Here is a 15,962-nt window from a genome sequence, read left to right on the forward strand (position 1 = left end):
CATTTAAAGTGATCATTGAATGTAACTATCTGTGAAACTGAATGTTTTGTTTTGTGTGCTGCTTTTTCACATTATCTATAAATCAGTGCTTGGGGAAATTCTACTTTCTTAACCTATTCATACAAGGAATAAAGTATGAAAAATTAGAAAAAAATACATTAGAGGGAGGAGGTGCAAGATGGCAGCAGAGTAGGGTGCTCTGAGAGTTAGCTCATCCTACAAGGCAGTTGGTGATCTCCCAGAACTATGTAAAGCACCTGCTTAGGGGCCCTAGGAGACCAGATGAGCATCCTGCAACATCCTTGAAAGAATGGAAGGAGGAGACCTACCATCTGCAGAGAAGATTCATGAGTAGAGCACTCTACACTATGGAGGCCAGTGTCCATTCTCCACTGGTGGAGAAGCTGCCTCAAGGGCTATTCCATGGCTGGAGTTGGAAGCTCCATTTCCCAAAAATGGGGGAGGAAGAGATAGTTGGTCCCTGAATTCACGTAGTGATTAGTAAACACGGCTGGCTAAAATATAACCCTAAAAACAGTTAAAGTTTGAACCTGTTCAAGTTGGAAAGCACCCAGTAGCTGCCATTTTAACTCTGCAAAAGCAGATCTCAATACATTCAACAAGATAGAAATTATACAATGCACCTTCTCTGATCTTAATGGAATAAAGCTGAAAATCAGCAAGAGGTGGAAAAAGGGTACATTCACAAATATATGGAAATTAAACAACACACTCTTATATAATCAGTGGGCCAAAGAAGAAATTTCAATAGAAATCAATAAATATCTCAAAACAAAAGAAAACAAGAGCACAACATATCAGAACATATGAGAAGCAGTGAAGGCAGTGTTGAAAGGGAAATTGATGGCACTCAATGCTTATACTAAAAAAGAAGAAAGAGCTAAAATCAAGAAGAAAAAAACAACAGCAAATGAATCCCAAAGCAAGTAGAAGTAATGAAATAACAAATATCAGAAGAGAAATAAATGAAATGGAGAACAAAAAGCAATAGAGAAAATTAACAAAACTCATAATTGGTTCTTTGAGAAGATTAACAAAATCAACAAACCCTTAGCTAGACTGACAAGGAAAAAAAGAGTGAACATGCAAATAAATGAAATAAAAAATGAAAATGGGGACATTACTACTGATCCCACAGAAATAAAAGATATCGTAAGAGGATACTATGAACAACTGTACACCAAAAAACTAGACAATGTAGATGAAATGGAAAAATTCCCAGGAATGTATGAACAACCTACACTGACCCTAGAAGATATAGAAGACCTTGACAAACCAATCACAGGTAAAGAGATTGAAACAGTCATCAAACAACTCCCAAAATGACAAGCCCAGGACCAGATGGTTTCACAGGTGAGTTCTACCAAGCATTCAAAGATGATTAATACAAATCTTACTCAAGCTCTTTCCAAAAAATGGAATAAGAAGGAACGCTACCAAACTCATTCTATGAAGCCAATATCACCCTAATACCAAAGCCAGATGTAGATATTACAAAAATTTTTTAAATTGCAGACCCATTTCCCTAATGAATACGGGTACAGAAATCCTCAACAAAATACTTGCTAATTGATTCCAACAACATATTTAAAAACTTATTCATCATGATAAAGTGGGTTTTATACCAGGGATGCAAGGGTGGTTCAGCACAAGAAAATCAATCACCATGCTATACCAATAAGCAACCCGCAATGCACAAAAACATCAGTGATGTTTCTATATGCTAATAATGTGCAGTCTGAGGAGGAAGTCAGGAAAAAAATTTCATTTACATTAGTGATTAAAAGAATCAGATATATAAAAATAATTTTAACCAAGGATGTAGAGCTCTTGCATTCAAAAAACTACAATGCATTGTCAGAAGAAATTTTTAAAAAGACCTAAATAAATGGTAGAATATTCCAAGCTCATATATTGGAAGACTAAATATCATTAAGACATCAATTCTACACAATTTGATATACAGTCAATGCAATCCCAATACAAATTTCACCAGCATTTCCCCCCCCCCCCCCCTAATTATTCAGCTTTTCTTCACAGGAGTCCTAGACCACAGCAATGTATATATATAATATACAGCACTCCCACACATCCACCAGAAAACCTTTTCCCTTCCACAGTGATACTCTTATGCCCTATTCATATCATATTTACTTAAAGTGATGTACAGAGTCTGAGACATTAGCTTTCTAACAAGGTGACATCTGTGCTTACATTATGGTGCATACTTTAGGATACACAGTTCTTTACATTTTTAGTTATCCTATGTTTTACATTATGGTTTACATTATCAGTCTGTCATCTCCTATATGTTATGGTGTAATATTACATGTTTTATATCCATCCTTGTGTACTCTCAAGAAACTCCTCTCTTACCCCCCATTTACTTTGGTTCCACACATTTAACGTCCATTTTCCCTTCCACCTTGGTGCCCTCAGTGATAGCCAACCTCCGTTTCCTGAGGAGCCACTTCCAGAGATAGATGGAATAGTGTTCAGGGCCTAACTTGCTCAACTGCCCCAATGCCCTGGGAGCCACCCTTTCTCTTGAGGGATACAGTTCCCTCTATTGGATGGCATTAGTCCTCCCCAGGATGTGGGTCCACCCCCACTCTCACTACTTGGGTTTCTACCCCATGGTGTCACCCACTCTGGCAGAACACCAGCATTTTTTAAACATATGGAAAACACAATTATTGAATTTATTTGGTAGGGTAATGGGGTTCTGATTAGGCAGAAACATCTTGAAAAGGAAAAGCAAACCTGGAGCACCCTCTCTTCCAGATTTTAAATCACATTACATAGCTACAATGGTTAAAAAAAAAATAGCATGGTACTGGCATAAAGACAGACACATATACCAGTGAATCCAAACTGATGGTTTGGAAGTAGACCCTCATATCTATGGTCAAGTAATTTTTGGCAAGCCTATCCAACCCACCCAGCTGGGGCAGAGCAGTCTATTTAACAAATGGTGCTGGGAGAATTAGATATCCATAGTCAAAAGAAAGAAAAGGAACCCTTATCTCATGCCTTATACAAAAATTAACTCAAAATGGATTAAAGACCTAAATATAAATGCAAGAACCATAAGGCTCCTAAAAGAATATGTAGGAAAACATCTTCAAGACCTGGTGGTAGGTGGTAGATTCTTAAACCTTATACCAAAAGCATGAGCCACAAAAGAAAACACGGATATATGGGACCTCCTCAAACTCAAACACGTCTGTGATGCAAATGACTTCATCCCACTAAATGGGAGAAAATATTTGGAAGCCACATATCTGATAAGGGCTTGATTTCCATTCTAAATAAAAGAGAGCATACAACAACAATAAAAAAAACAAGCAATCCAACTTAACAATGGGCAAAAGATTTAGATGGACTTTTCTCCAAAGAGGAAATACAAATGGCCAAAAAGCACATGAAAAAAGTGTTCCATATCACTAGCTACTAGAGAAATGTAAATCAAAACGACAATGAGATCTCATCTTACACCACATAAAATCGCCATAATTTAAAAAACAAAACAAAACAAGTGCTGCAGAAGATGTGGAGAAATAGGAACACTCCTTCACTGTTGGTGGGGTTGTAAATGGTGCAGCCTCTGTGGAAGACAGTTTGGCTCTTCCTCAGGAAGTTACATATAGAACCTCCATATGATCCAGTAATTCCTTTACTAGGAATATATCCAGAAGAACTGAAGTCTGTGGCACAAACAGAAGAACACGTGGCACACCGGTGTTCATAGCAGCATTATTCACAATTGCCAAAAGATGGAAATAACCCAAGTTTCCAACAGCCAATGAATGGCAAACAAAATGTGGTATATACATATGATGGAATACTACGCTGCATTAAGAAGAAATGAAATTGGGACACCAATGATAATATGGATGAATCTTGAAGACATTATGCTAAGTGAAGTAAGCCAGACACAAATGGACAAATCTTGCATGGTCTCACTAATATGAATGAAATATGAAGAATAAATTCATGGAGTTAAACCCTAGAGGACAGGTTATCAGGAGTTATGAGGAGGTCTGAGAAGGAGTACTGATGCTTAACGTATGTAGAATTTTTAATTAACTTGACCGTTAAAGCATGGAAATGGACAGAGTTGATGGTAACATATTATAGTGAATAACAGCTGGTTTATAAATGGGAATGTGGCTGGAAAGGGTGATCCAGGGATGTAAATGCCAACTGAAAGAAAGCTAGAGCTTAATCTAGGGACTAAATAACACAGTGAACCCAGAGGTGGAAGAGAATTGTGGTTGATGGTACAGATGAAAGAGTGTCCTTCTGTGAGCAAGAACAGATGTACATCACTATTACAGGGTGGTGGAAATGTGGAGAAGCATGGAATAAATACAACTGCTGTGACCTATGGACTGTGGTTAGCAGGAATAATGTAATATTCTTGCATCTATGCCAAAGATTACTATGTTGATCATGAAGGAATATGGAAAAAGTGTGCCAAATGTACACTATGGACCATAGTTGGTGGTAATGGTCTAATTATATTTTCTCATAATCTGTAACAAATGTTTCACTATGGTGTGGTGTGTTGGTGAAGGGTGAAGGGCTGTTGTACAGCAATTTTACACATATGCATGATTGTTTTATAGGTGCACAACTCCTGTAATAAATATATATTAAAAAATAATAAATCATAGGGGGAAGTGGCTGTGGCGCAATAGTTGGGCTCCCATCTACCATATGGGAGGCCCTGGGTTTGCATCCTGGGGCCTCCTTGTGAAGGCAGTCTCGCCTGCATGCTGCGGAGCACCACCCAGCCTGCAAGCAGTGTGGAGAGCTGACTCAGCAAGATGACACAACAAAAAAATAAAGGAAGACAAAAACACAGAAGAACGTGCAGCAAATGGACACAGAGAGCAGACAGCAAGCAATCCACAAGGGGGGAGGGGAAATAAAATAAATACATACAAACACAGAAGAATGTGCAGCATACAGACACAGAGAGCAGACAGTATGCAAAAGCCATAAGGGGGGGGGATAAAAATAAAATAAAATAACAGACAAAAGCAGTTTATCAAATAATAATAATAATAATAATAATAAGGTGGGTTTGGGGGAAATACACCAAATATAAGATACAGACTATGGTTAGTAGTAATATTTTGATGATACTCTCATAATTTGTAACAAATATTTCAGAAAAATGCAAGATGTGGGGTGGGGTGATATATGGGGTGGGGTGATATATGGGACTCTGTATAATGTCATACATGTTTGTTTTGTAAGTTCACAACTTTTACTACACACTGTTTATGTGTGTTCATGTATGAATGATATACACCAATACAACTGATAAATAAATAATTATAACAATAATAATAAATAATATTTTAAAAAATACATTAGAACTTCCAGAAAGATGGCTGACTAAAAACACACTGGACTCTCTTCTTTCCTTAAAAAATATCTAGACGGCAGACATAAACAGCTTGGGAAAATAATCTTCTAGGGTTTAGGACACCAGGGGATGACTGGACACTTCCCAGAAGAGAAAGGGGCAAGGGAAAATAATTGTGTCTACAAAACTATGCATTAAAAGCCATAGCTGCAAATGCCAGCACCTTCCCCCACAATATAAAAGCTTTTGAATTCTCAGGCCTCTGGATTGATGGCTACAAATGGGGCCCTAGGGATCTACCTCCCCAGAAAAAGTGAGAGAGAAGGACACAGCCTAAGGCTGACCCAGCTTTTGACCCACAAATTTGGTCTGCTGTGTCCCATGGGTCCTTCCAAACCAGATGGGGCAACACCATTGTTTGTCTTAAGAGCTAGCAAGAGATTAAAGAGATCCAACTCTCTCAATCTCCCTCTCTACTGACCAGGACTGGTTTTTGAGGTCACAAAGGGGAGAGAAATTACTTCCCACCTGGGAAATGAGAGGGGGCAGCCAGCAAAGTTTGGAGAACTGCCCCTGAGAAAGTGTCAATTACAAAGCTATTAGCCTCCAGACAGGAAACTTTGTCACAATGATCCAGTCAATGTTGCAGCAACACACTTCAACTGGACATTGAAAGAGGGTTACCAAAGATCGCCATCTGCTGGGTGACCAAGTATTTGCATGTGAGAAAATTAAAATTAAATAAGAAAGAGGCTTTTTCTGGCCTTTGCAATCTCCCTCCACAAAGCCCTAGGAAGCAGGTCTGCTCCCCATTACTGGGTTCATAGCCCAATTTGATCAACTAACCAGGACAATCCCAGAGACTCAGAACAGATTGAACCAAAAATCAAAGAATAGCAGTAACACATAGCCTCTTGCCACTAAGGCCCTATGAAAGAGGAAAAAAATTTAGCATCTGAGTAAACTCACCACCCTAATCAGATGCCTGGATATCAAAAATTACAAGCCATAGTAAGAAAATGTTAGAAATGGCCCAAGAAAATGAATATATCAAAACTTCAGAAGAGATAGAAGATTTGAGACAATTAATCAATGTGATGAACACAAATTTCCAAAATCAAATTAATGACTTGAAAGACAAGGCATCCAAAGACATAAAGAATATTGAGAAAACACTAATTAGTGGCCGCCAGAGTTTCTGAAGGGACAGAGAGGGAAAATAGGTGCAATACCGGGTATTTTTAGGACATTGTAATTGTTCTGCATGACACTGCAGTGATTGGTATAGGCCATTATATATTTTGTCATAACCTATAAGATTGTGTAGGACAGAGGTTAAAAACTATAATGTAAATATAATCCACGGGTAGTAGCAATGCTTCAGTATGTGTTCTTCAATTGTAACGAATGTACCACACTAATGAAAGATGTTGTTAAGGTGGGAAAATGTGGACGGGGGAGAGGATGGAACATATGGGAATTCCCTATAATTTTTATGTGACATTTATGTAATCCAATGCTTCTTTAAAAATAAAAATAATATTACAATAGAAGATACTGAGCTAACACAAAGAAGAATTTAAAAACCTGAACAGAAATATAACAGAGCTCATGGGAATGAAAGACAAAATAGGTAAGATCAAAACCACATTAGAGGCATACAACAGTAGATTCAAAATGACTGGAGAAAGAATAAGTCATATAGAAGACAGAATGCTGAAACTGAAGAGAAAAAAGAAGAAAGAAAGAAAAGAATGGAAAAAATAGAGCAGGGGTTTGGAGTTGAATGATAACATGAAATGCAACAAAATACGTGTCAAGGGAATTCCAGAAGGAGAAAAGAAGGGAAAAGGGGCTGAAAGAATATTTGAGGATATAATAGCTGAAAATTTCCCAACTCACACAAAAGAAATGAACTTACATGTCCAAGAAGCTCAGTGTATCTCAATCAGAATAAATCTGAATAGACCCACTGCAAGAGTCATACTACTCAGAATGTCAAATGTCAAAGATACAGAGAAAATTCTGAGAGCAGCAAGGGAGAAGCAAATCATCACATACAAGGAACACCCAGTAAGACTTAGTGCAGACTTCTCATCAGAAACCATGGAGGCAAGAAGACAGCAGTATGATATGATACAAATAGGATATTGAAAGAGAAAAACTGCCAGCTGAGAATCCTTTATGCAGCAAAATTGTCCCTCAAATATGAAAGTCAGTGTAAAACATTCACAAACAAATAGAAACTAAGATAACTTATTAAAAAAACAAAAAGGATCTACCTTTGCAGAAAATATTAAAGGAAGAGTTACAGCCTGAAAGGAAAAGATAGGAGAGAGAGGTTTGGAAAACAGGATAGAAGAAGGAATAGCAGAAAGGATAACCAAAAGAGTAAAAAGACAGATGAAAACAAATCTTTGATACATGAAAACCAAAGAATAAAATGCTATAAGTAAATAATGTACGTACAGTAGCATTATTGAATGTGAATGGATTAAACTCCCCAGTCAAAAGATATAGGCTGACAGAATGGATTTTTAAAAAAGAACCATCCATATATTGCTTACTAGAGTTTCACCTTAGACCCAGGGATACAAACCAGCTGAAAGTGAAAGGTTGGAAAAAGATGCTTCACACAAACAGTAACCAAAAAAAGAGCAGAGGTAGCTATATTGGACAAAACTGACTTGAATTGCAAAAAAAAGTTATAAGAGATAGAGAAGACCATTATATATTAATATAAGGAACAATCCACCAGGAAGAAATAACAGTCATAAATGTCTATGCACCTAGCCAGGGTGCCCCAAAATACATGAGGCAAACTCTGACAAAACTAAAGGGAGAAATAGACACCTCTACCATAACAGTTGGAGACTTTGGCACACTAGTCATATCATTAGATAGAACAGTTAGAAGATCAACAAGGAAACAGAGAACTTGAACAATACGTGTTAGGCCTAACAGACATATGCAGAATGTTGCACCCAAACTCAGTGGGTTATAATTCTTCCCAAGTGCACGTGGATCTTTCTCCAGGATAGACCACATGGTAGATCACAATACATTTCTCAAAAAATACAAAGAGACTGAAATTATACAAAGCACCTTCTCAGATCATAATGGAATGAAACTTCAAATCAATAATAGACAGGAACTAGGTAAATTCACAAATGTGTGGAAGCTAAGCAACACACTCCTAAATATTCAATGAGACAAAGAAGAAATTGCGGGAAGCAGACATGGCTCAACCAATAAAGTGTCTGGCTACCATATGGGAGTGTCCGGGGTTCGATACCCAGGGCCTCCTGACACATGCGGTGAGCTGGCCCATGCACAGAGCTGCTGCACACAAGGAGTGCCACGCCATGCAGGGCGGCCCTGCATGGGGGTGCCCCATGCACAAGGAGAGCCACCCTGCATGAAAAAAGCACAGCCCACCCAGTAGTGGCACCGCACACAAGGAGAGTTGATGCAGTAAAATGACATAACAAAAAAGAGATGCAGTTTCCAGGTGCCACCGAGGGTGCCAGTGGACACAGAGAGCAGACGGGGGTGAAGAAGGGGAGAGACATAAATAAAATAAATCTTAAAAAGAAAAGAGTCCTTTAAAAAAAAGAAGAAATTGCAAGTGAAGTCAGTAAACATATTGAGACAAAGGAAAATGAGAACACAACTTATCAAAAGTTATGCGATACATTGAAGACAGTCTGGAGAGGGGAAATTTATAGCCCTAAACACCCATATTAAAAAGAAGAAAGAGCAAAAGTCAGAACAGGCTGAACTGGAGAAACTAGAAAAAGAACATCAAACCACTCCCAAAGCAAACAGAAGGAAGGGAATAATAAAGATTAGAGCAGAAATAAATGAAATTGAGAATTAAAAAATAGAGAAAATCAACAAAACGAAAAGCTGGTTCTTTGAGATCAATAAAACTGACAAACCCCTAGCTAGACTAACAAAGAAGAGAGAAGATGCAAATAAACAAAACCAGAAAGGAAAGAGATGCAGCTATGACCCTGCAGAAATAAAAAAGATTATAAGAGAATATAGTATGCGAACAAACTAGACAACCTCGATGAAATGGACAAATTCCTAGAGATCTACAAACAACCTCCACTGAAGCTACGAGAAATACAAGAACTTAAATCACATTTGAAGATATTGAATCAGTCATCAAAAAACTCCTAACGAAGAAAAGTCCAGGACTAGATAACTTCACAGGTGAATTCTACCAAGCATTTTGAGAAGAACGAACACCAATCCTGTTTAAATTCTTCCAAAAAATTGAAGAGAAGGGAAAATTACTCAACATATTTTATGAAGCCAGCATCATCCCAATAACAAAACCAGATAAAGACACTGCAAGAAAAGAAAATTACAGACCAATCTCTAATCAATATAGATGCAAAAAGTTCTCAACAAAATACTTGCCAATAGAATCTAATATATCAAAAGACTTAAAGATCATAACCAAGTGGGATTTATTACTAGTATGCAAGGGCGGTTCAACATAAGAAATCAATCAATGTAATACACATTAAGAAATTGAAAGGAAAAAAAACACATGATCATCTCAATTAATGCAGAAAAGGCATTCGACAAAATCCAGTATCCTTTCTGGATTTAAAAAAACACTTTGAAAGTTAAGAGTAAAAGGAAAATCCCTCAAAAGGCATATATGAAAAACTCACAGTCAACATGGTACTTAACTGGGAAAGTTTGAAAGCTTTCCCTCCAAGATCAAGAATAAGACAAGGATGCCCACTGTCACCATTGTTATTCAACATTGTGCCAGAGTTCTAGCCAAAGCCATTAGACAGGAGAAGTAAAAAAAAAAAAAAAAAGACATCCAAAAGGGAAAGAGGAAGTAAAACCCTCACTCTTTGTGATGACATGATACTATATTTAGAAAATTCTGAAATGTCTATGACAAAGTTACTTGAAACAATAAATGAGTTCAGCAAAGTAGCAGGATATAAGATCAACATGCAAAAATCAATAATGTTTCTGTACACTAATATTAAATAATCCAAAGAGGAAATCAGGGGGGAAATTACATTTACAATAGCAAGAAAAAGATTCTAATACCTAGGAATCAATTTAACCAAAGACGTACAGGAATTACATGCAGAGAACTACAAAATAATGTTAAAAGAAATCAATGAGGAACTAAACAAATTGGGTTTGATTTCCAGTGCTTCCTAAGGAAGACACCACAGAGAGCTGATGCTGCAACAAGCAGGCACCGCAAGAGCAGATGCAACCGCTGTAACAAGCAGATACTGCAACCGCTGCAACAAGCAGACTGCCACAATCAGCAGACACCGTAATCAGCAGAAGTCTCAACCACCACAATGAGCAGACACCACAGCCAGCAGGGAGTGGATGTGTTTCAGGGCTTTGGACACTTGCTTCCCACATGGGAGGTCCTGGGTTCAGTTCCTGGTGCCTCCTAGAGAAGATGAGCAGACACAGCAAGCACAACGAGCAGACAGACAAGGGAGCCATCTGGGAGCAAGTTAAAAACAAACAAACAAACAAACAAACAAATAAATAAATCTTTATTTTAAAAAATAAGATTATATGCCATGATCAAGTGGGTTTTATCCCAGGTATGCAAGGGTGAGTCAACACAAGAAAATTAGTGTAATAAACCACATTGATAAATTGAAGAAGAAAAATTACACGATCCCTTTGAATGATGCAGAAAAGGCATTTGAAAAAATATAGCACATTTTCTTGATAGAAAATACTCCAAATGATAGGAATAGAAGAAAGCTTTCTCAAAATGGTAAAACACATAAGTGAAAAAACTAGTTAGCATTGTATTCAACGATGAAAGATTGAAAGCTTTCCTGCCGAGATCACTGACAAGACAAGGATGCGCACTGCCATCACTGTTATTCAACATTGAGCTAGAAGTTCTATCTAGAACAATTAGGCTAGATAAAGGAATAAAAGGCACCCAAATAGGAAAGGAAGAAGTAAAACTTTCACTATTTGCTGATGATATGATCCTATTTCCAGAAATTCCTGGAAATTCCACAGCACAGCTATTAGAACTAAAACACAAGTTCAGCAAAGTGGCAGGACACAAGATTAATACCCAAAAGTCAATAGCGTTTCTATACACTACTGATGTGAAATCTGAGGAGGAAATGAGAAAACAAATTCCATATTTGCAACTGAAAGAATCAAATATTTGGGAATAAACTTAACCAAGGACATAAAGGACCTATATTCAAAAGACTAGAATATTGCTACAAGAAACCAAAGAAGACTTCAATAAATGTAAGGACATTCTGTGTTCCTGGATTGGAAGACTAAATATCGTTAGGATGTCAATTCTACCCAAACTGATTTACAGATTCAACACTACATTAAAAATCCTGGCACCCTTTTTATCTTCTCAGAAATGGAAAAGCCAATTATCAAATTTATTTGGAGGAGTAAGGGGCCCTCAGTAACCAAAACTGTCTTTAAAAAGAAGAGCAAAATTGGAGGACTCTCACTTCCTGACTTGAAGTATACACTTAGCTACATCACTAAAAACATGGTACTGGCATAAAGACAGACAGATTGACCAATGAATCAAAAACTCAGAAATAGATCCTCATGTCTACAGGCAAGGGGCTTTTGACAAGCACTCAAGTCCTCCCAGCTGAGCCAGAACAGTCTCTTTAATAAATGGTGCTGGAAGAACTGGATATCCATATCCAAAAGAAAGAAAGAGGATCTCTATCTCACACCTTATTTTTAAAAATTAAATCAAAATGGATCAAGGACATAAATATAAAAGTGAAAACCATAAAACTCCCAAAATAAAATGTTCTGGAATTTGATAGTGGTGATGGATGCACAACTCTGTGAATGTACTAAAAATCGCTGAATTGTACCTTTTTTAACATTTAACTTTATGGAATGTGAATTATGTCTCAATGAAGCTGTAAGAAAATCTTTGTCAGTAAAGTTAATGATGTCCCATTGTTAAAATTAATAAATAAAGAAAGAAAGACAGAAAAAAGAAAATGTAGGAACGCATCTACAAGATATTGTGATAGGCTGTATTTTCATAAACTTTACACCAAAAGCATGACCAACAAAAGAAAATAAAGATAAATGGGACCTCCTCAAAATTAAACACTTTTGTACCTCAAAGGATTTTGTCCAAAGGGTAAAAAGGCAGCTGACTCAATGGTAGAAAATAGTTGGCAATCACATATCTGATAAAGATTTAATATACATGCTATATAAAGAGATCATATAACTCAGCAATAGAAAGGCAAACTACCCAATGAAAAAATGGACAAAAGACTTGAAAAGACAATTGTCCAAAGAAGAAATAAAAATGGCAAAGAAACATGAAAAAATGTTATACAGCACTAGTGATTAAGGTAATGTAAATCAAAACTACAATGAAATATCATTTCATACCTGTTACACTGGCCGTTATTAAAAAGTCTGAAAATTGGAAGAGTTGGAGAGGATGCAGAGAGATAGGAATGCTTATTCACTGTTGGTGGAGATGTAGAATGGTATAGCCACTGTGGAGGACTGTTTGGCAGTTTCTAAAGAAGTCAAATATAGATTTGCCATGTGACCTGGCAATACCACTAGTGGGTGTATACCCAGAAGAACTGAGAGCAGTGACAAGAATAGATGGATGTTCATAGCATTATTCATGATGGCCAAAAGCTGGAAACAACCCCGGTGTCCATCAACTGATGAATGGATTAACAACTTGTGGTGTGTACACATGATGGAATATTAAGCAGCTTTAAGAAGAAATGAAGTCATGAAGCATGTGACAACATGGAAGAACCTGGAGGACCTTATGATGAGTGAAGTAAACCAGACACAAAAGGACAAATACTGTATGGCTGCACTATTATGAACAAAATGTATTATGTAAACTCATGGAGTTAATAATTTAAATATAGGTCACCAGAAAATAGAATGAGGTTAGAGAATAGAGAGCTGAGGGTTAATTTGTACAGAATTGGTAAAAAGGTTGTTTGTAAATCTTTGGAAATAAATGTCTTTAGCACGTACTATTGTGAAAATAGTACACGCTAAAGACAGAAAATGTGGAACAGGTGAGAACACATCACGGTATTTGTAACTAGCAGAGCTATTATATGGCTATGACAGTGGTTGAAAGGGTATGTTTAAGGTAATGTTTATTACTAGAAAGAAAGCTAAAAAATGTAACATGGGATTGTATAACAGTGAAACCTCATGTAAAATATGAATATGTGTGATACTGCATGCACACTGTAAATGCAAATATACTAGACAAAGAGCAGAACAGCTCTGTGTATGGCAGGTGAAGCATAGATTGAGAGGTGTTGAGTTTGGTTTGTTTGTTGTTTGTTTATTATTATTGTTATTGCTGTTATTGGAATGATGAAAATGCTCCAAAAATGATTGAAGTGATGAATGGCACAACTATGTGATTATAATGAATACCAATGATTATATCCTTTGGAAGGATTTATGCTTTATTAATATGATTCAATAAAATAGAATTGTTTAAAAAAAACTAAGTTTGTTATCAGTTTAGAAATGCTCGCTAATTTTGATGGGACTAGCATCCAGGTGTTATTTCCTGAGTAACTTAATTTTTAAAACACATGGATCAAAAATGAAAGAGAACCCTCAGTTATGGCCCTAACCACTTCATTAATTTTAGGAACTCATAGGTCTCATGAAGAAATATTTGTAGGGGATTACAGTTTCTTTGATTCCAGTTCAGTCTGTTTTTCTTCCATAAATTTTAGGAAAGTAAATTTCACTATGCTGCATTTGAGATTGGACACAGTAGTCACTTGGGTTTTGGATCAGGGTAATATTTTATTCTCTATTCTTTCCTCTACTTCCCTGTGGCCACATCAATCTTATAATTAAGAATCTCTAACAATTGTGATTGTTTTTCTCTTTTCCACCACGGATCAGGGCTCTTCTCAACAAAAGGTTCATTTCCATGGGGACGGGTGTGTTGGCCCATCTCAATTGTCAGAGGAGCCAAGAAACTGGTGATCTGGACATATCTGGAAACTCATCTTCAAAGTAGGTTCTGAGGCAATGTGGGAAGGTTGGGATTCCCTGGAAAACAGAGCCCCAGGGAGTGGATGACCACAGCATGTCCAAGGTCAGGGGCAGGAAGCACAGGGCACTGCAGGTGCTGCCAAGTCACAGCCAAGATGGCTCATGGCCAAGACAGCTGTGTGAGGGGCAAGGCAGGCAGATCAGGAGGGAGCGGCCACCCAGAACGAGCTCATCACCCGAATTCACAGGCCTTCCCCATGTCGTGAAAACAACATGCGGAAGACAGAACTCATGGAACAGGGGGCCATACTGGCTATTAAATTTTTCTTCTCATTTCTCAGTTTTCCAAAAGTTTTCCCAGGTGTTTTAATAAGAGGAACATGTGATTGGAAGGAACAAGACAAATTCTTCTCAGCACATCAGAGCTGCTCACGATGTGCCACATGCCATGGCTCTGCCCACGTGGTGTGACTGGGGGCCCGGTGCCCAGCACTGACTCAGAGGGGACACCAGGGACCCCCAAGGGGGCACAGGAACCCCCAGTCCTCTTGGGAAGGACCCAGAAGCATTTCCAGGGCCGTCAGGTGGGCTCCGCCTGCACCTGGAACTCTCTTCTAGGTGAACTAGAAGGCACCCTCCATGGTTTTGGCTATCAGCACTGGGGAGCTCGGGTCCACCCACGCTGGGGAAGGGCAGGTAAAGGGGAACAGCACTCTCCTGAGTGGAGAGCCAGCGCCAAGGTCCTCCCTGTGCTCTGCCCACCTAGAGGAGCAGATGCCCACCAGTGCTGGAGAAGGGAGCAGTTCTGGGTCTACCAGGCAGCCGGGCAAGGCACTGGCCCAGGAAAATGCAACCATAACAACCGGAGGCAGCGAGGAGCTGGCAGGCAGAGGGTGCTGAGGGCCACCCAGCAGCCCAGGCTCTGGGGAAGGCCCACCCAGCCCCAGCTCCCCGGGGGCCACCTGCCAGGCCCTCTGCTTCCTAAGGCTGCTCACCCTCGGCCACGTGCCTGGCACCTCAGTCCTGCCAAGTAATAGGCTGCTTCTTACATTTTCACACAATTATTATGCCCTCAAGGGCACCTCCTCCTCTACTACGAGATCTTGCCACGACCATGGCCCATGTTATAGGAAAGAAAACAGGCTCAGGAGCTAAGGCCCTGGGGCCTGGGCCTCAGACTCTGGAGCGCAGGCCTGGCCAGGGCTCCTCATCTCAGCTCAGGATGAGCCACCTTCGCTGCAGGGGCCAGTGGCCCAGGCAGGGCACAGGGCCCAGGCTGGCTGCCCATGCCCCCAGAGCCACCTGTGGCCTCCATCTTGGCCCTGGGGAGGACTCCCTGCGAGGCAGAGCTCAGCCCTGCTCCAGGTGCCTGGGGTCTGTTTCCGGTCAGGGTGGGAGGGGGCCAGGCCCCTCGCCCATCTGACCCTGTGTGGCATGCTGCCTCTGACCCTACTACATCTACTGAAAGAGGCCAGCAAGGACAGGCAAGGCTAGGCGTCTCAGAACCAACACG

The sequence above is a fragment of the Dasypus novemcinctus genome, chromosome 6 (assembly GCF_030445035.2).
Source record: "Dasypus novemcinctus isolate mDasNov1 chromosome 6, mDasNov1.1.hap2, whole genome shotgun sequence".
Taxonomy (NCBI): Eukaryota; Metazoa; Chordata; class Mammalia; order Cingulata; family Dasypodidae; genus Dasypus; species Dasypus novemcinctus.